Consider the following 21,297-nt stretch of genomic DNA (forward strand, 5'->3'; position numbering starts at 1 on the left):
ACCTGAATCTACCCAAGATACCTTACATACACAGCAAGCATCTCATGGACTAGACACTAGGATGGATGGGAGGTAGGGGAGGGCATCGAAGGGGTGGGAAACACCAATCTAGACCAAAACAGCAATGGTACCATAAAATTCTACTTCCTAAAAGGCAGACCAAATGGCTGAACCTTCACCAGGCCCTTACAGGAAATACCTGAACCACAAGTCACTGGAAAGGATACGATCAAGTCTAACCTAAATCTTCTACATCTTCCCTCTCTCTCCCTCCCTCCCTCCCTCCCTCCCTCCCGCTCCCTCTCTCTCTCTCTCTCTCTCTCTCTCTCTCTCTCTCTCTCTCTCCCCCCCTCTCTAACTCTTATATATTAGTTATCTTTTTCCTCATTTTCTTAGTGGGTACTGGCATGTGACTCCCAGTACCAGCATGGGACTATCATCCACAATGAGCTTTTGATCAGAGAAACCTACAAGGTTTCCTAAAAGAATGACAGATTTCCTGTCAGAGTACTTGATGACCCACCAAAGGTTAGTGGTAAGACCCTATTGCTGAAGACACCATACACAGCTGACATGTAAAATGGAATGGCATGGCTGGAAGCCAGGAGAGAGTCAGTCCCCAGACAGTCAGTGTGTCTAGTGCCAGAAGGTGCTACATGGGCCACTGGGGGAAATAACCAATATCTGTCCAAGCAACTCATGGTCTAACCTACTTAGCAACAAATAACCTGTTGTGATGCCCACACAAGTGCAATAGTGGCACACAGCCATGGTGGGGAACCAACTGCTCTTGATTTGGCTAACTGATCCCCTCAGTGGTACAGGACCCATAGCTAAATCTGGAAAACAAGTCAGAACCATATCCAAACATAAGCCCACTCTCCAATATCAAGCTACCATCAATCATGGGCTACAAGAGGGCCTACACCTATTAAACTTTCTATTAAAAAATATAAGGGTTATCTCATTTGTCCTGGTGCTAACTTACTCTCCATTGGAGAATCTGCTTCTCTTTTTCAGATAGATGCAGATCCTAAGGAGAGAGCCACCCCATCATACCTCAAAAGGGCCCTGGCTGAAACTAAGGAAAATTGGTGAAACAAGAAAGGGTGCTGTTTTCCTGATGAACTGGATACCAGCACAAGGGGGAAGGAGACCAACACAGAGAAAAATCACCTCCTGCCAAATCAGAGAGCCAGAGCCTCAGAGGCCCCCCCAACACCACCTCACTGAAGCAGACCAAAAATGAACCCAACATGGCTCAGGGAAATTTTGCAGTAGAGGGGGCGGAAAGAAGGTCAGAGCCATATGTTGGATCACGATATGCAGAAACATTTATTGTACCAATAACTGTGGGCTAACTCCACAATGCACGACCCATATACCTCAACAAGGAGGGGCCAATGGGGAAGGGTTAGGTCACCTATGAGCCTAATAATGGTAGCAAACTGCCTGTATTTGCTGAATAGAAAACTAATTTAAAAAAAAGGACCTGAGTCAATGGACCCTTACACATCAAGCAAGCACCGTTAACCACTGAGCCATCTCCCCAGCCTCCACAAACATCAAAGTAGACGAGCCCCAGGTGTGTGGCACGAGTCTATAATCCCAATATTCAGGAGGCTGAGGTAGAAAAGTCACTATGAGTTCGAGGCCAGCCTGAACTACCAGGTCAGTCTAGGCTAGAATGAGACCCTGCCTCAGAAGGAAAAGAAAGTAGACTATGGACTAGTTTTGAACAAGATGGGTTCAGTGGGAGAAAGAAAGGAAAAGAAGAAGGTAATGGGAGGTGACTATGGTCAAAATACGTTATGTAAATGTATAAAAATTGTTGATAAAATTTGCCAGGCATGGTTGTACATGCCTTTAATCCCAGCACTCAGAGGGCACAGGTAGGGGGCTCACCATGAGTCTGAGGCCACCCTGGAGACTACATAGTGAATTCCAAGTCAACCTGAGCTTTAGAGAGACCTTGCCTCAAAAAACCAAAAAAAAAGCTGCAGCTGGGCATAGGGGTGCATGCCTTTAAGTCCAGCGCTCACGAAGCAGGGAAAGGAAAATAACCATAAATTCAAGGCCACCCTGAGAGTACATAGTAAATTCCAGGTAGGCCTGAACTAGAGTGAAACCCTACCTCAAAAAACAAAAAAACAAAAAAAAAAAAAATTATCTGGGTGTGGTGGCACACATCATTAATCATGGCACCTGGGAGGCAGAGATAGGAGGATCACCATGAGTTCGAGGCCATGACACCATGTTGCCTCCATCAGACCCTCAGCTCCAGCCTCCCTGACTCAGCCACTGCAGAACAAGAGCCCGGATCTCCTTCAAGCCATGGCATTGAGCTGTTCCCTTCTCCAAACCTGGGTCTTTTATCCTAACTGTTCACGTCTACTGCACCCCACTAAAACTCATGGAGGGGGGGTTCTTATTGTTCCTAGGAGCCCAAAGAGACACTGTGTGGGTCACATGCCAGCAGAGGGAGGCAACCTCCAAAATTCCCTCTTTAGGTGTGACATCCCCAAACTATTGGGAGTAGGAACAACCCAGGGCTGGAACAGATCCAGGATGGGGTCAGATCAGAAGCTCGTCCACACCTTTTCTGTCTCACATCCAGGCCAGCACTGAGGTGACAGGCCAACCGTATGTGGCTTTGCGTGTTTTATATTATTATAATAATACATATATTTGTATCTAATATATATTATATATGATATATGATATTATATATATAATTATGTCTGCTGTGCATGTGTATGAGCAAACCACATGCTTTCATTGGTTTCTCCTCTCATACCTTTATATATATATATATATATATATAAATGCTTTTCTTGCGGTAGGGTCTCACTCCAGCTAAAGCTGACCTGGAATTCACTATGTAGCCTCAGGCTGGCCTCACAGTGATCTTCCTACATTTGCCTCCCAAGCACTGGGATAAAGGCATGTGTCACCACACTTGCCCCTCCCCTTTTTTAATGTGCATGTGTGTAAAGTAGTATGGTGTTGTGCAAATCTGTGCATGCTATATGCGTGTGTGTGGAGGCCAGGGGACACCTTTGTGTGCCTGTCTCTATTGCTCCAAGGACTTCCTTAAGACAGGGTCCCTCCCTCAGCATGGATGTGCCATTCTTTCAGTCAGCAAGTCATGGCAATTCTCTTGTCTCTGTTCCCCATGGTCTGGGTTTACAGAAGTACATGACCATGCCCAACTACTTTTTGTTTTGTTGTTGTTTTGGTTTTGTTTTTGAGGTAGGGTCTTGCTCTAGCTCAGGATGACTTGGAATTCATTACGTATTCTCAGGTTCACCTGGAACTCAGAGTGATGATCCTCTGACCTCGGCCTTCTGAATGCCTGGATTAAAAGTATGTGCCACAATGCCCAGCTCATGCCCAGCTTTGTTTTTGTATTTTTTAAAGCTTTTTATGTAGGTTCTGGGGAGTTAGGCTCAGGCCATCTCAGGCCCTCCAGCCCCTCATGTTTCAGCAGCAAGTGCTCTTGACTGCAGAGCCATCTCCTCAGCCCCATGTATGCCTGTTGATTTCTTCCTACTTTTTTCATTTGGTTTTTCGAGGTAGGGTTTCACTCTAGCACAGGCTGACCTGGAATTCACTATGTAGTCTCACGGTGACACTGACCTCACAGTGATCCTTCTACCACCGCCTCCAAGATGTTGGGATTAAAGGCATGTGCAACCATGACCAGCTGAGTGTGGGTCTCTTAGTGGAAACACAAAGGAACTTAGTGACCCACATACACCTCTCTATGAAGGGATGAAAGAAGCCTAATCGATGAGGTTCCAGCCAGGGGCTGTAGTGCAAGTGTGCAATACAAGCACATTGAGATGCTGAGGCAGGTGGCGCATGAATTCAAGAGCTACCTGGCACAAAGCTTGAATCTACAGCAAGATCCTATCTCAAAAAGAAAAACAGGGTTGAAAAGATGGCTCAGCAGTTAAGGCACTTGCTTGCAAAGCCTAACAACCTGAATTAGATTCCCCAGTACCCATGTAAACCCAAATGCACAAAGTAGCACATGTATCTGGAATTTGCTTACAGTGGCTAGACGCACTGTCACGCCCATTAAATTTCTGGCTCTCTCCTTGCAAATAAATGAATAAAAAGTTTTTAAAAGGATGTATAAAAGGAGTGGGACCCAAGGAATGGCAGAATGCACATGCACATTTAATCTCAGCACTTTTGAGGCAGAGGTAGGAGGACTGCCATGAGTTTGGAGCCAGTCTGGGCTAAAAGGGATGAGAGCAAACTGGATATGTCTGAAAAGCAGCATTGCCTGCCTGAACAATGGACTCCTGGGCTTTCTGTAAGGCTTGGATAGAATGAACAAGCTTTCATTAGTAAAGTCAGTAATATGTTCAAGATCCATCTGGGGCAGGATGGGGGGGTTGCATACGTAATTTTAAATGGAGTAATTTCTTTTACTTTTTTTTTACATATTCACGTTTTCTTAACAGGGTGAAGAGAAAGACTCCCATTTATCCTTTGCCGGTCTCCAGGGTTAATTTAATTTAAGTTGAAATCTCCCTTAGGGTCCAATTCATTCTTTTTACCTGTCCTGAACTTTGGGGATGAGGGGCACAATGTAGTTTTCAATTAATCCCCAACACCTTGGTCAATTCCCTAGTGATTTTTTAAAAATGTTTTATTTATTTATTTGAGAGCGACAGACACAGAGAGAAAGACAGATAGAGGGAGAGAGAGAGAATGGACACGCCAGGGCTTCCAGCCACTGCAAACGAACTCCAGACGCGTGCGCCCCCTTGTGCATCTGGCTAACATGGGACCTGGGGAACCGAGCCTCGAACCGGGGTCCTTAGGCTTCACAGGCAAGCGCTTAACCACTAAGCCATCTCTCCAGCCCTCCCTAGTGATTTTTGACACAAAGGCAGACCCATTAATTGATCCCATCCTGAGGGGCAACCCATAGAGGGGAATTATCTCCTCTATCAATTTTTTAGCCACTATTTCGGCTGTCTCAGATTTTGTTGGAAAAGCTTCCATCCATATTGAAAATATATCAACACGGCCAGGTGTCGTGGTGCACGCCTTTAATCCCAGCACTCGGGAGGCAGAGGGAGGAGGATTTTGATTAGCCCTCCCTCCACCTTTCCTTTACTCAATCTCTTCCTCTGACCTCATTCTGGGCCTTTTCACCCCCATTAATTTATTCTTCGACTTACATATATACAATACCATCCTATTATGTACCCCCCCACTTCCTTTCTCTTCCTTTTATATCTCTTTTCTAGATTATTGGCCTCTGCTACTGAATTTTTTCCTTCTCACACAGAAGCTCAGTCATCTGTAGCTGGGATCCACATATGAGAGAGAACATGTGGCGCTTGGCCTTCTGGGCCTGGGTTACCTCACTGAGTATAATCCTTTCCAGGTCCGTCCATTTCCCTGCAAATTTCATAACTTCATTTTCCTTTACCGCTAAGTAGAACTCCATTGTATAAATGTGCCATATCTTCATTATCCACTCATCAGTTGAGGGACATCTAGGCTGGATCCATTTCCCAGATATTGTAAACTGAGTGGCAATAAACATCGTTGGGCACATATTCCTAAGGTAATGAGATGAGTCCTTAGGATATATGCCTAGGAATGCTATAGCTGGGTCATATGGTAGATCAATTTTTAGCTGTCTTTGGAACCTCCACACTGATTTCCACAATGGCTAGACCAAATTGCATTCCCACCAGCAGTGTAGAAGGGTTCCTCTTTTTCCACATCCTCGCCAACATTTATGGTCATTTGTTTTCATGATGGTGGCCAATCTGACAGGAGTGAGATAGAATCTCAACACAGTTTTAATCTGCATTTCCCTGATGACTAGGGATGTAGAACATTCTTTTAGATGCTCATACGACATCCATATTTCTTCTTTTGAGAACTCTCTATTTAGTTCCATAACCCCTTTTTCAATTAGCTTATTTGATTTAATTTTTTGAGTTCTTTGTATATCCTAGATATTAATCCTCTATCAGATGTATAACTGGCAAAGACTTTTTCCCATTCTGTAGGTTGCCTCTTTCCTTTATTCACCGTGTCCTTTGCCATACAAAATCTTTGTAATTTCATGAGGTCCCAGCAGTTAATCTGTAGTTTTATTGCCTGAGCAATTGGGGTTATATTCAGAAAGTCTTTGCCAAGACCAATATGTTGAAGGGTTTTCCCTACTTTTTCCTCTATCAGTTTCAGAGTTTCAGGTCTGATGTTAAGATCTTTAATCCATTTGGACCTAATTCTTGTGCACAGAGAGAAGAATCCATTTTCATCTTTCTACAAATAAATATCCAGTAGACATGAACCCAGAATTTGGGGTTCAAGGACTTTCCTGAACCCCTAACACTCCATTTTAAGACAGGAGCAAAGATGGGATCAGGATCTGAGGAAACTTTTAGGGCCATGAGTTGAAGTCTACTCTGAAACTACATAGTGAATTCTGGGTCAGCCTGGACTAGAGTGAGACCCTACTTCAAAAAATCAAAAAAAAAAAAAAAAAAAAAAAGAAAGGAAAGAAGGAAGGAAGGAAGGAAGACAAGCAATTAAGGTTTTCTTTCATATATGGAAGGCAAAACATATATATACATACATACACACATACATACGTGTGTGTGTTCATCTTCCACCACAGCCTACAGTGATAATCTCTCCCATTACCAGTGTCAGAGTAGAGAGTTGTTGAGCATTGAGAAGGGAGTTGAGTTGAGCTGGGCAGGGTGATAGAAAGATATTGTTCACAGACAGGTTGAGATGCAATTACCAATTAGGCCCCGTAGACCAAAAAAAAAAAAAGTAAATCCCCAGTTGATAACCACAGGGTTCTGCCACAGGCAATGAAGGAGCCCAAAGACAGTCACAAGCACCACAGTCTTGAGTGAATGGCAGAGATCCCAAAACAGTTTGAATGAAAGGAGATTGGGTAAACACAATGCCTGTCCAATGCATCTCTCTAGCTCTAATCCTCATTTCAGCACTCATGGAGCTGGAAGAAGGAGGTAAACTATTGACTCAGGTGTTGAGAAAGAAGGGAATGAGCCTAGGGTGTCCCTAAGGGGACAGTAACAGCTCTGTACAGCAGGCAGCTCAGTATACAGACTCAGGGCTGAGTGTGGACTGGGTGGAGTGATACAGTGACAGGTGGTTGGGCAGAGAGACAAGGATGTGACAGGCATTTAAACATCACTGCTGGACTTCTCCTTCTACCAGCCTGCTGTGTCAAAGCCAACATGCTCCAATCCTGGGAGGCTGAGTGGCTGCTGTCCTTGCAGAAATGGGGTACATGCACACACACACACACTCAGCTGGGGGAAGGCAGCCCAGCAGGGCCCTCCGGCAAAGAGAGAGAGACCAGGACCCAGACAGGACCAGGTGAGCACTAGATGGAGCATAGAGTCGAGCCCAGAACTGTTAGGTGTCCCCACCCTTTCAGACCACAGGGCCCTCCCTGCCTCTCTGTGGATCTTGAGCTCTGGCTCCAGGCCTCAGTGCTCAGGACCTCAGGACAACTGCACATGCTCCCCTCCCAGAGGAACCGCCACCATGCTGACAGGGTATTCACAGAACCCACGCCCACAGCTCGTAGGAGCCAGTCCTCTAGAGCCACCCTGAGCGTCCTTATGTCCTGCGTAACCCTGCCATACTCAGATGTGTGCCCAGATCCATGGCATCCTTGCCTGCTCTGGTATGGTTCCAACATCCTGACTGGCTGAGGGCTGACACTAACTAAAGTGCCACAGTCCAGTTTCTTCTTGTTTTCATAAGAGGGGGATTGCTTGGCATGTGCTCATTAGGAGCTGGAGACCAGCCTTCAGAGTGAAGCTGAGGCTGTACTCACCCAGCCTGTGAAGCCACACCCACTTCCTGCTCCCACCCTCCCCGGCTCACCAGACTCCCATTGCTGTGAATTCTAGGCCCTTCCCCTTAGGTCCCATGAGCCACAGCCCCATACTGGTCCTCTCCTCACCCCACCACAGCAACACCCCTGAGGCTTGCTGCCCCCTGAAATACACAGCAAGAGGAATGGACCAGAAAGAATGGATGAGGCGCTGGAGGGATGCCTTAGTGGTTAAGGTGTTTTCCTGCAAAGCCGAAGGACCCAGGGTTGATTCCCCAGGACCCACGTTAGCCAGATGTACAAGGGGTCACACTGTCTGGAGTTCATTTGCACTGGCTGGAGGCCCTGGCCCGTCCATTCATTCCCTCTCTCCCTCTTTCTCTGTTAAATAAATTAATTAACTAATTAATTAAAATAAAAAAGGATGGGGTGGGAAGGGCCATTACCAGCCACTCTCAGAATGGAGCTGAGGATGCCTCACACCCCAAATCTGGGAATACTGAGGAGCCTTCTGCCTTATGTGCCAGGCCTCAGCAGTTGGTCAGAGACTGAGAACCCTTCCAAATACTCCCAAATCCAGGAAGCCCTGGATGGCAGGAAGAGGTGGGGAAAGGACTTTAGATATTGTCACTCCATGTGTTCATCTCCTTTTTGCTTTTATGGGGGAGGGGCAGCAATGGATTGAGAAGGTCTTGCTATGTAGCCTAGACCTGGCCAAACTTGCAGGAATACTCCTGCCTCTGCCTCCTTGAGTACCAGGGTCACATCTCATTGTCTTTCTCCCCATCATTCTCTCATTGTTTCCTCTTAATCTCATAAAGGCTTGTGGTACCTTGAATCAGGTCTCCCCCATAAACTCTGTTCTCTGAATGCTTGGTCCCCAGCTGATAGCCATTTGGGAGTTGTAACCTTGATGGAGGAGGTGTTATTAGAGATAGACCTAGGGGTGTTATAGCCAGCTCCCCTTGCAGTGTCCACCTCACTCTCTTGCTGTTTTCCACATGCCATTGTCAAAGAGGTGATGTCCAGCCTTTGCTCTATCATCTTTTCCCTGCCATCATGAAGTGTCCTCTTGAGACTGTGAGCCAAATAAAAACTTCTCCTATCATCAGCTACTTTTGGGTTGGGTGCTTAGTGCCAGCAATAAGAAGGTAACTACTACAGAAAATTGGTGCCAGAGAAGTGGAGAAGTTGCTGTTAGAAACCTGTTTGACTTTTGGCTGTTTGGATCTGATTCCTGGGAGGATTTGAAACATGGGCCTAAGAGATGCCTTGCAGTACTAAAAGCAGTGTGTGATGGGCCATTCTGGTCAGAGCTGAAAGACCAGAGTACAGTGGACTATGGAGCTTAGCTTATGAGGGGAAGAAAGGGCTTTGTCTGGACAGGGATAGAGCTAGTTTGTGTGGGAGGCTAGCTAAAATGTTCGTCCCATGTCATGAGAATGTGAGCAGGGTTGAACTTAGAAGAAATGGGCTGATGTGAGCAGATGGACGTGACACAGACAGAAATGACAGCTGGGTAGGAGACAGAAAGCCACTTCAGCTGCGACTGTTTCAGAGATGAGCACCATGGTTTGGAAAGTCTAACAAACACAGTAAAGTGAGGATCATCTTGATTTGCAACATATGTCTTTGAGAGATGGCAACTGGGTGTTTGAAGCAGGGTGGAGGGAGTCCCTGCATGGAGCCTGATGGAGCTATGAGGGTAAACTATGGGTTGCAGTAAAGACCCCAGGATTACAGAAATACCAGAAATATGGTCCAGCCACCACAGAGCTGCTGCGTAGGGTTAAAGGCACTTCCTTGCAAAGCCTGATGGTCTCGATGCAATTCCTCAGAACCGACGTAAAGCCCAATGCACAAAGTGGCTGATAGGTCTGGAGGTCATATGCAGTGGCAGGAGGACTTGTTGCACTCATACACACACTGTCGTTTTCTCTTCTCCCAGATAAATAAAATTTTATGTATTTTATTCCATGCATGTATGTTATATGTAAGTTTTGTTTTCTCAAGGAAAGATCTCACTCTAGCTGATCTAGAACTCACTCTATAGTTCCAGGCTGATCTCAAGCTCAGTGATTCTCCTACTTGAAAAGTTCTGCCTTCCAAATGCTGGGATTATATGTATGCGCCACCGCCACCTGGACCAATAGAGAAAAAAAAAAAAATTGGCCAGGGTGAGGGACTTCAAGGTAGGCTCTTGCTCTAGACAAGGATGACCTGGAATTCACTATGTAGTCTCGAACTGGCCTTGAACTTATGGCGATCCTCCTAGCTCTGCCTCCCGAGTTCTGGGATGAAAGACTAGCTTTAAGGTATTTGAAGAAAGAAAAAAAGAAAAAAAGTCCAGACGTATCCCCTATAGCAGGAGCGACACCCAGCCCGGTCACTAGTGGGCTTGAGGCTGGTCAGTTACAGAGTCTTGAAAAGCCCAGCACAGGTGCCTGGCCCCAAGGAACTACATTACCCAGAAGGCTCTGCGCTCAGGCGAGGTCCGCTGACCAATGACAAGAGAGGAGGTGTTTCTCCTTCCGGTGTTCTTTGCGCGATGGGATGTCGCTCTGCTTTGCGAGTCTGGAGCGCCCGCTGCCGCCCGGTGAGGGCAGGCGCAGGCGCAGGCGTGGGCTTTCGGTCGTGATGTGCTGGGAAACCGAGGCCACCGGAGACGGGCGGAGAATCAAGACGGACGACGACGATGATGATGAGCCCGGGGGAATCTTCCAGAGCCCAGCTCCGAGGGGTCGGGGCTTTATTCGGACCTTTGACGGCACCTCGACTTCACATTATTGACGCGTAACTTCTGGGCTACGTGACTGGGGACTGCCGGCGGAAAATGACGGAAGCAAAGACAGAAACGGAGAGACCGAGAGGAGGGAGGGAGAAGAGAAGAGGAGAAAAGAAAATGGCAGGAGCTCCGGGAGTTCGCCCATGACTGCACTGACCGGATAGCATTGTAAGCAGGGTGCAGCTGCCTAGACCAGGAGAGCCAGGGCCACGCTGCCCCAGAGGAAGGTTTGCACAATAGAAACTGCAACACGGGTTGTGGCCTTGGGGCCAAGGGGCTTTAGAGCCCCTAGGTTGCTTAGAGGAAAACGGACTGGGGACCCAGGAAGGAGGGATGATGAGAGTGGAGATAAGGAAACTGTCCTTGTTAAACAGCTCTTGCTGGAAAGGGAGTGACATAGGTTATTCTGAAGCGAGATGAGTGGGCGGGAACGCAGATTCAGGGACCTTGAATGGCACATTCCACTGTGGAAGAAGTTACATGATGGACATGTTATGGTTCAGTGAGAGGGTTAGTGAAGGCTGTAGGACCTTTAAAACTGGGCTTTGATGGGCAGCCTGCCCAACATGGATTTGGAAAATGCTTAAGATATTTGTTAGCTGCAGGTGGTTCTGGATGGCTTAGGAATAGGGAGAAGTACGGTCAGTGGCTTCAACTGGTGATGTAAGCCATAAAAGGTCTGGGGTAGGATAGAATTCATGTCCCTGTGTCCCATATACAGAATGAGATGCACAAAGGTCAGGGAGATGAGTTATTTTGTTTGTTTGTTTGTTTGTTTGTTTGTTTTTGAGGTAGGGTCTCACTGTAGCTCAAGCTGACTTGAGCTCTCAGGGTGGCCTCGAACTCATGACATTCCTCCTACCTCTGCCTGGAATTAAAGGCATGCACCACTGCGCCCAGCCAGGAAGAAAACTTTTGTGTGAGGTGAGAAGGATGAGGGAGGGATGGTTTACACAGTGATGTACTTGAGAAGAAGTTGTGAACTGATGTTCTCAGGGATTTGGTCCTGGGAATTTTAAGAGAAAAAGCCAAGGCTAGGCTTATAGATACAGGTAGCAGGGTTTATTGGTGTTTTTGTTTTGTTTTGCTTTTTTGAGGTAGGGTCTTGCTCTCATCCACGCTGACCTGGAATTCACTATGTTGTCTTAAGGTGTCCTCAAACTCATGGCAGTCCTCTGCCTTCCAAGTGCTGGGATTAAAGGTGTGCTCTGCTACACCTGGCTTGGGAAGCAGGTTTTGAGAAGCAAGACACTAGGGATATTTGCTGGCAACAGCAGAGACAGGGACCTTCATGTCAGGCCCACAACTTAAAGGACTTCTGTGTAACCACATGCCTTACTGGTTGGGAACAGGAAGAAAGCAGGCAGCTGTGACAACACCTCATATTTCTAGTGATGGTTAAGCTGGGCAAAGGGGAGCAGGGAGTGCCTGTTTTGAGGGGGTTTTATGGGTTGACTTAAAGGTGTAGCACATGCTTAGAGAGTCTGCCTTTCCTGTCCTGGTAGGGCAGTATGACCTTTGAGGATGTAGCTGTATCCTTCTCCTGTGAGGATTGGAAGCTTTTGGGTGAGACACAAAAACTCCCTTACCAGGATGTGATGCTGGGAAACTTTGCCCTTGTGACCTCACTGGGTATGTCCCTTATACTTCTGCCACCTCCTGGGCTGAGCGCTTTCTCTTTTTTCCAGGTGTTGCTCTGCTTCCTACAATTATTTGTGAATCTGCTTCCTTCTCAGTTTTCTTTCATAAATGCTCTCTTCACCCTCTTACCATGCAGCCCCTCTCCAGAAGTCTTCCAGGGAATAGTTTGCTGATAGGCTGGTAAATCCAGTGAACCTAACCAGGCACATAGGCACCCTAGCACAACCTTTGGCTGGATTGATTACTTCCAGATTCTGATCCTGCCCCCTTCCCTCCAACTGACATTTTCTCTTGGCTCGTTTCAGAGATCACCTAGCTTTACAGCAAAAATTCTCTTTTTTGAGTACTGGGGATAATGCACATGCGATCTACCACATTGTCAGCCCTCTATTTACAAGGTTTTTTTTTTTTTTTTTTTTTTTTTTGGTCTTTCAAGATAGGGTTTCACTCTAGTCTAGGCTGACCTGGAATTCACTCTGTATTCTCAGGGTGGCCTTGAACTCACAGAAATCCTCCTACCTCTGCCTCCCAAGTGCTGGGATTAAAGGCTTGCACCACTTGTTTAAGATTTTTTTTTTTTGCATTTATTTGAGAGAGATTGGGGGTGGGGGTGTCAAGGAAGGACAGATAGAAAGAATTGGCACGCCAGGGTATTCAGCCACTGCAAACAAACTCCAGACACATGTCCTACATTGTGCATCTGGCTTACATGGGTACTGGAGAATTTAACCTGGGTCCTTTGACTTGGCAGCAAGGACCTAAACAGCTAAGTCATCTCTCCAGCCCCCCTAAGATTCTTTTTTTTTCTTTTCCAAAAAATAATTTTTGCGATAGACCAGAAGCCAGGTGCTTACAAGATGGCAGGTGAAAAGTCCAAGAAAGCAGATACTAAGGAGAAGAAACCTGCAGTCAAGAAGGCTGATGCTGTAGGCAAGGCTAAAAAGGGTGAACCTAAGGTTACAAAGCCAAAGAAGGGGAAGCCCCACTGCAGCCGGAACCCTGTCCTGGTGAGAGGACTTGGCAAGTACTCCCAATCAGCAGTGTGTTCCAGAAAGGCTCTATACACGAGGAAGTACTCAACTGCCAAATCCAAGGTTGAAAAAGAAAAAGAGGTTCTTGCTGCAGTCACAAAACCAGTCGGTGGTGACAAGAATGGAGGTACCCGCGTGGTTAAGCTTCATAAAATGCCCAGGTATTATCCTACTGAAGATGTGCCACAGAAGCTGTTGAGCCATGGCAAGAAACCCTTCAGTCAGCATGTGAGAAGGCTGCATGCCAGCATCACTCCTGGGACCATCCTGATAATCCTCACAGGATGCCACAGAGACAAGAGAGTGGTTTTCCTGAACCAGCTGGAAAGTGGCTTACTCCTTGTGATGGGACCTCTTTCTGTCAGTCGAGTTCCTCTGCATAAAACACACCGAAAGTTTGTCATTGCCACCTCCACAAAAATTGATATCAGCAAAGTTAAAATTCCTAAACACCTCACTGATGCTTACTTCAAGAAGAAGAAATTGCAGAAGCCCAGGCATCAGGAAGGGGAGATCTTTGATACAGAGAAGGAAAAATATGAGATTATAGAGCAACGCAAAGTGGATCAGAAAGCTGTGGATTTTGCCAAAGATCAAAGCTGTTCCTCAGCTCCAGGGCTACCTGCAGCTGGTTTTTGCTCTCTCCAATGGAGTTTATCCTCACAAATTGGTGTTCTAAATTTCTTACTAAGAACCTAATTAAACAACTGATAAATTATTACAAAAAAAATTTTTGCAACAACTTCTATGATCATAAACAATATTCCATGGTAATGCCCCCTCCCTCAACTTTCCCCTTGGAAACTCCATTCTCCATCATATTCCCTCCAAATCTCAATCAGTCTCTCTTACTTTGATGTCATGATCTTTTCCTCCTGTTATAATGGTCGTGTATATGTAGTGTCAGGCAACGTGAAGTCATGAATATCCAGGACATTTTGTGTCTTGGGAGAGCACGTTGTAAGGAGTTCTAACCTTCCTTTGGCTCTTACATTCTTTCCGCCACCTCTTTCACAATAGACCCTGGGCCTTGGAAGGTGTGATAGAGATATTGAAGTGCTGAGCACTCTGGTCACTTCTTCCCAGCACCATGATGCCTTCTGAGTCATCCCAAGGTCACTGCCATCTGAAAAGAGAAGGTTCTGTACCAAAAGTGAGAGTAGCATTAATATAAGGGTATAAACATTAAGAGAAGTGCTTACTGGGCAGTTTGATAAACAAAGTATGTAAATTTAGCCAGACAGCAGCAGATGTTACAACCGTAGTGTTCATGACTACCCCTGTTTTAAGTTTTCAGTATCAAAGATGTATTCCCTCCCATGCAGCAGGCCTCCAGTACAATTAGAGGGCAGTTGGTTTCCACCATGACAGACGTGCTATTATTGCACCTGTTGGCTCATTTGGCCTGGCGGCCAAATCCTAAGATCCTTTTTTAAAAAATTATTGGGGCCTGAAAAGATGGCTTAGCTGTTAAGGCACATGCAAAGACCGAGGACCAAGGTTTAATTCCCCACGACCCACATAAATTCAGATGCACAAGGCCAATATGTCTGGAGTATGTTTGCAGTAGCTGAATGCCTTTGTTTATCTATTCATATTCTTTCTGTCTCTCCCTCAAATAAATAATAAAATTAAGGACAAATAAAAATATTTGTTCATTGGCAAGGAAGAAACAATAAGAGTATGGAAGTGCCAGACACTCCTGCCTGCACTGCAAATGAACTCTAATCCCTGTGCCATTTTATGTGTCTGCCTTTACTTGGTTGCTGTGGAATGGAACCTGGAATGTCAGCCTTTGCAAGGAAACACCCTTAACTGATGAAAAATTTCTCCAGTCCTAAGATTCTTTTTTATAACTAGCTTCCTTTTCTACTGTCTTTTTGAGGAGGGGGGTCACCCTGAGCTGCTGCATCTTGCTTACTTGCATGTAAGATTCCCGGGGGAGGGGGAATCTTCTGTGGTGGGAGACCCACGCCCAGAACCAAGACTGAGCCACTGGATGCAAAGGCAAGAAGCAGCTTTATTGTTTACACAGGCGCCTGCGGGCACTCCAGTCCTTCGAGAGGCTGAGCGCGCCGGGCAAGGGGAAGGGTCTCTTTTTATAGGGTTTAGGGAGAGCAGAAGCAGGTTTACAGAAGCAGAAGCATGATTTCAGTCCCAGCACTGGTTACTGGTTACTTATTAATAGACTTGGAGTCGGTGGGGATCCCTTTTTTTGTTTTCTTCTCGGAAACATCCTGACAGGGTTATCTATACTACATTAGGCGGGGTTAATGGTCATGCTATGGTCACAAGGTTGTCTGCCTGTCTGCATCTGGGGGGCTGTTTTGGGCTCCTGGTATTTTTCCATGGGTTTTACATTGCACTGTCATCTTCTTGGGGTTCATGTCTTCCCACATTCATGTACTTGTCCAGCTGGAGCTCTAGTGCCCATTGGTGTTTTATGTATATGTTTTTCGAGGTAGGCTCTGACTTTAGCCCAAGGTGATGATTCACAGTGGTCCTCCTACCTCAGCCTCCCGAATGCTGGGATTAGAGGTGTTTGCCACCATGCCCGGCCTCCATTTGTGGGTGGTTGTTTTGGTTTTTTGAGGCAGGGTCTTGCTGTAGTACAGCCTGACCTGAAATTCACTATGTAGTCTCAGGGTGACCTTGAACTCAAAGGGATCCTCCAACCTCTGCCTTGAGTGTTGGGGTTAAAGGTGTGCTCCACCATGCCTGGCTTCCATTAGTGTTTTCTTACAAGGACAGGTCAGTTTTTATTCCTTCATCCCCATCTTTACTTTTTGTTGACTTGGAATTCCTACTCTGACATCTAGCCGAGTCCAACCAAACCTCTCTGGCCCATTCCTTTTCACTGCTCCCTCTGCAGTGCTGTCCCATAACGTGCTATGAGATGTGCTTTGCCTAAGTAGTCTTTGAACAGTTTCTCACTACAGTTTGTTTTTCTGTGCTTGACACAGTCTTACATCTAGTGCTCATGTGTCTCCAGCAGACAAGCCCTGCTGCATGTCATCTGCAGAGAAAAGAGTCTGAGAGGTAGTCTGTCCTTCCTGATAAAGACCCGATCAGTGTGTCCTTACCACACTGTCATATTATTTGCCCTTGCTCAGTACAGCAGAACCTTTGATACAGTAACTTCCGTTCTCCAAAGAGTCTCATGTACTAATGTTCAGATTTGTAAGACAAGCCAGTAGTGGTGTCCCATACCTTTAATCCCAGCGCTCAGGAGGCAGAAGTAGGAGGACTGTTGTGAGCAAGACCACCCTGAGACTACATAGTGAATTCCAGGTTAGCCTGGACTAGAGTGAGACCTTGCTTTGAAAAAAAAGAAAAATGCCAGGCATGGTGGCACACACCTTTAATCCCAGCACTCATGAGGCAGAGGTAGGTGGGTCAACTTGAGTTCGAGGCCACCCTGGACTCCATAGTGAATTCCACGTCAGCCTGTGCTAGAGTAAGACCCCACCTCGAAATACCAAAAACAAACAAACAAAAAAAGATAAAACTAAACAAAAATAGATTTGTAAGATGGACATTATCAATTGGTTTTCTTCCTCCCACCAACATTTGTATAAACTTCATCTGCATCTTCTAATTGCAGGTTTTTGGTTGAGCATGGAGGTTGAAGAGGCACATTATTAAGAAGGATCAGAGGTCAAGACTCCATCCAGAAAACCCACCCTTGTAGGGGTGTGGCTCAGCCATGAAAGACATTTTGATGCTGGCTGAGCAGCAGGGGATAGATTTCAGGGACAAACTGCATTCTTGTGGAGCATGTGGGACACAACTCTCTTCAGTACAAGCATCTCCAACATCAGAAAGAGCACTGTGAGAGGAAAGACCTCAGTGGTTATGAAGGCGGGGCCTCTTGTGTCAAGGACAGAGTCACGTGCCACAACTTCCTTTCATACATGAGGAGTGTGGGAAAAGCGTATCCAAGTCAGGCCTGTTCCAGTGTGACAAAGGCAGCTTGCCCATAAGCTCTGGGCACTGGCAGTCCTCTGTTGCTGGAGACAGACATGACAGATGTAGTGAATGTAGAGAAGCTTCCAGCCCTGGAAATAAGCTTCCTGAGCACACAAGTGTTCACGAAAGAGAAAGGCCTGACAAGTGCACTTTGCGTTGAGAGTATGTGCCAGAAGAGCCCATCTTGTTCAGAGTAAGAAAGCTCACACTGGGGAAAGGCCTTATGCCTGCAGCAAAGGTGGGAAGCCTGTGGACGCAAACACTTGCTGCTTCAGCATGAGAGCACTCTGGAGAGAAGCCTATGAGTGCAGTGAATGTCGCAAATTGTTCAGCCAAGACTCTAGCCTTCTTGTACATGGGAAAGTTCACATGGAGAACGGCTTTATGAATGCAGTGGCTAGGAAGTGTTTTGACCAGTATTCAGACCTTACTGTATACAATAGAGATCAGATTATACCAAGACCTTATACCTGTGCAGAATGTGGTTAGCTACAAACACCAGCTTGTTCAACATCAGAAAGTTCACACTGGAAAAACACTGCATGAGTGTACTGAATGTGGGAAAACTGAAGAGATGGAGGCTTGTTGGTCACCATGAAATCCACAGTAAAGGAAGCCCATATCAGTGCAATGAATGTGGGAAATCTTTGACAAAGGTATGGCCTTAATTGACATGGGAAAATTCACATGGGGTCAACACCTTTTAAATGGAGTGGATGCAGAAAATTTTGTAGCTATAAAAACCCACTTGTCTGCCAATAGAGAATCCACACTGGAGAAAGTCCTTAAAAATGCACTGAATGTGGAAAGTTCTTCAGCCCAAGATCTGGCCTTACTGCACATCAAAGAATCCACACTGGTGAAAAGCCTTATGAGTGCATTCACTTGGGAAATGTTTTAGCCAAAAATCCTCCCTCAGTTTGCATCAGAGAATTCACACTGGGGAAAAGCCTCATCAGTGTGGGAAGTGTAGGAAATCCTTCAGCCGCAAATCCCGCCTCCTTACACCTCAAAGCCATCACTTTGGAAGAATCTTTGAGCCAATGGATTTCCCTTCTTTGGCACCAGAAAGTTCACCTGGAAGAAAGGCCTTGGAGTGTGAGGAACATGATACCTGTTTAATCAACATAATGAGTGACAAACACCAAACAAGTTCTGAGAGCAGCCTTTGTGAAGTAGCCATTAAACACAAGTTGACACTCAATCTGGACACCCACACTGGTAACTGGCTGTGGGTGCCAGATATGTGGGAAGATCCAGGAGCTCTATTGTAATTTATAACCTTCCTGAAGCCTTTTTGGCCTGAGTTATGTCACTCAGTACAGTGGCCCGGAGCCATCCAACCTCTAACCACTGGCATCTATCAAGTGCCACAATGTGTTCAGAAAAGCCCAACTTCCTAGAGGAAGTATGAGCAGTGTGAGGCCACTAGAGTCTCTTTTTATCCACACACCGGATGTGATGAGTAGAGATGTGGACAGGAAATTCTAGAGTGTCCCCCTCTAAGTATTTCCAGAAATGCTCTGATCACTAGCTGGGAGAGATGAGGGTTGACAGAAGCTCTCAGGACTTCCGGTAATGTCTCTCTAGACGAGTCACTAAACTAGCAAATACTCTATTGTTTCTGGATTCCCAAGAGTACACATGCTATTCACTACAAAACATTAGCTCTGTAGGCAAGAGAGTAGAGAGAGAAGAGGAGAGAGTCAAGTTCAAGGCTGAAGACTCAAGAGGCAACCTTTATTGCTTTTATTTCCTTTGAAGCCAAGATGCCTCCTCCAAAAAGTGAGGATAATTAGGGTACAATCAGTATGTATTTGCTAAACTTTCTAGTTTTTCTTTTAATTTTTCTCTTTATTGGTTGCTGATTTATTAATTTAATTAATTTTGGTGTTTTTTGTTTTGTTTTGTTTTTCGATGTACGGTCTCATTCTACCATAGGCTGACCTGGAATTCACTCTGAAGTCTCAGTGAACCTTGAACTCACCGCAATCCTTCTTCCTGTTCATGTGCCACTACTCCTGACTTGTTTGATGATTTTTTTCTTAATAACAGGTTGTACTCTTCGACCTCCCCAATTCAGAGTATCTTCTTATTCTTTGTGGGGACCAGGAGGCACTTTGTGTCAGGGGGCTGATTTCTCTTATTTATTTGTTTGCAAGCAGAGAGAGAATGGCATTCCAGGGCTTCTTGCTGCTGCATATGAACTCTAGATGTGCATGCCAGTTTATACACCTGTCTTTATGCAGGTACTGAGGAAATGAACCTGGGCCAACAGGCTTTGTAAGCAAGTCCCTTTAACTTGCTGAGCCCATCTCCCTAGATCCAAAACTTTTCTGGTTTTTCAAGAGAAGCAGGAGATCTGAACTAATGTACTGAAATATAAATATTTATTTATTTATGAGAAAGAGAGCTAGAGAATGGGCACACCAGAGCCTCAAGCCACTGCTAACAATTCCAGACACATGCACCACCTTGTGCATCTGGTTTATGTGGATACTGAGGAATCAAACCTGCATCCTTAGACTTCATAGGCAAGCATCTTAACTGCTAATTCCTCTCTCCAGCCACTGAATCATTTCTTAAAAATCTTTAAAAGCTCTTCTTGTCAGTTGTCGTAGTCCATGCCTTTAATCCAGCCCTAGAGAGAGAGAGGTAGGAGAACTGCAATGAGTTTGAGGCCACCCTGAGACTATATAGTGAATTTCAGATCAGCTTGGGCTAGAGCCAGATCCTACCTTGAAATATCTAGAAAAAACTTTAAAGTTCTATTCATATATGGTTGATCTCTGTACACTATGCAGAAATTAAACTATGAAATGTGTAGATTTTTATCTAATGTATAAACTCATGAAGTCGTCATTGTGATAATGATTACACAATCACCCCAAGTGGTCTCTCATCCCCGTTTAACTAATAATTATTTTTAGCTTCTAACAGCCTATTCCTGTGACCATTGACTCACTTGTTTTTCTTGTCTACAAGTATATGCAGATAAAGTACAGGGACTTTTTCCCCACACAACTATGAAGTGTGCATTAGAACATGAATATTTCATTGTTTTCTTATAAGCCAGTGTTGTATCATTAGTCCACAACTTGTCTTTTCATCACGTAGGAGACATTTACATCACTTCCCATGTGGGGCCATTACAACTAACACTGTTGTGAACACTCATATACAAGGCTTTCCCTTGAGTTAATGTCCAGGACACAAAGACCTGAGTGTCACATTTCTAACTACGTGATTTTGCTTTATAGATGTGATTGGTGACACAGAGGTCAATACCCTTGTAAGAAGAACTTAGTGACAAGCAGGGCACACTATGCCATACAGAGCCACATGGAGAGACCAATGTTTGGAGGCAGAAAAGCAATGTGAAAGGCTTCATCTTTTTATCAGGAATTCCATGAGCAGAGTAAATAATCTAGGATTAGCTGGTTTGGCATTCTATTGATAGCTGTCCCTGGGATGCTATTGGTTAGGAAAGATACTGACTTGGGTGGGTGTTCAGTTAGAGGTAGTGGTTGCTTTGTATTGTATGTGACAGATGTGTCTTTGAATTTTGAGGTAGAGTCCTGTAGCCCAGGCTGACCTGGTATTATACTTGGGTTGGCCTTGAACTCAACAATCCTCAGCTCATGAGTGCTGGTAATAAAGACATGTGCCACCACACCAGTGAGAGTGTTGTTGATGAAAGTCTTGGTCTCTAAGTGAGGGTTTGTCTGGGGGCAGGGGCAGAGTTCCCTTCCTGGCCAGAAACCTTTCTAAAACATCAGAAGACCAATGAAGATCAGTATTCAGTAGTGTTTATATGTTTATAAGCTGACCTACTGTGTTCCTAAGTATGTGATTCTATATTCCCACCAGCAGTTAAAGAGAATTTCAGTTCCTAGGCAGACTGTATACTTGCTATGGCCAGTTAGTCTTTTCTTTAATATATATATATTTAAAAATACACAGAGGGAGAGAGACAGACAATGGGTGCACCAGGACCTCCATTTGCT

The 21,297-nt window shown here is 45.4% G+C and overlaps 1 long non-coding RNA gene and 1 pseudogene across 1 annotated transcript; both read left to right on the top strand.

The window, feature by feature from the left end:
- Nucleotides 1–10,465: 10,465 nt before the first annotated feature.
- Nucleotides 10,466–20,965, top strand: LOC123462151. Its single transcript, XR_006638126.1, has 2 exons — nucleotides 10,466–11,573; nucleotides 16,926–20,965. It is a non-coding gene; the product is annotated as an uncharacterized LOC123462151 (long non-coding RNA).
- On the top strand, nucleotides 13,133–14,015 carry LOC101593803 (annotated as a pseudogene).
- Nucleotides 20,966–21,297: the final 332 nt, after the last annotated feature.

The sequence above is a fragment of the Jaculus jaculus genome, chromosome 7, assembly GCF_020740685.1.
Source record: "Jaculus jaculus isolate mJacJac1 chromosome 7, mJacJac1.mat.Y.cur, whole genome shotgun sequence".
In the NCBI taxonomy this organism is placed as follows: Eukaryota; Metazoa; Chordata; class Mammalia; order Rodentia; family Dipodidae; genus Jaculus; species Jaculus jaculus.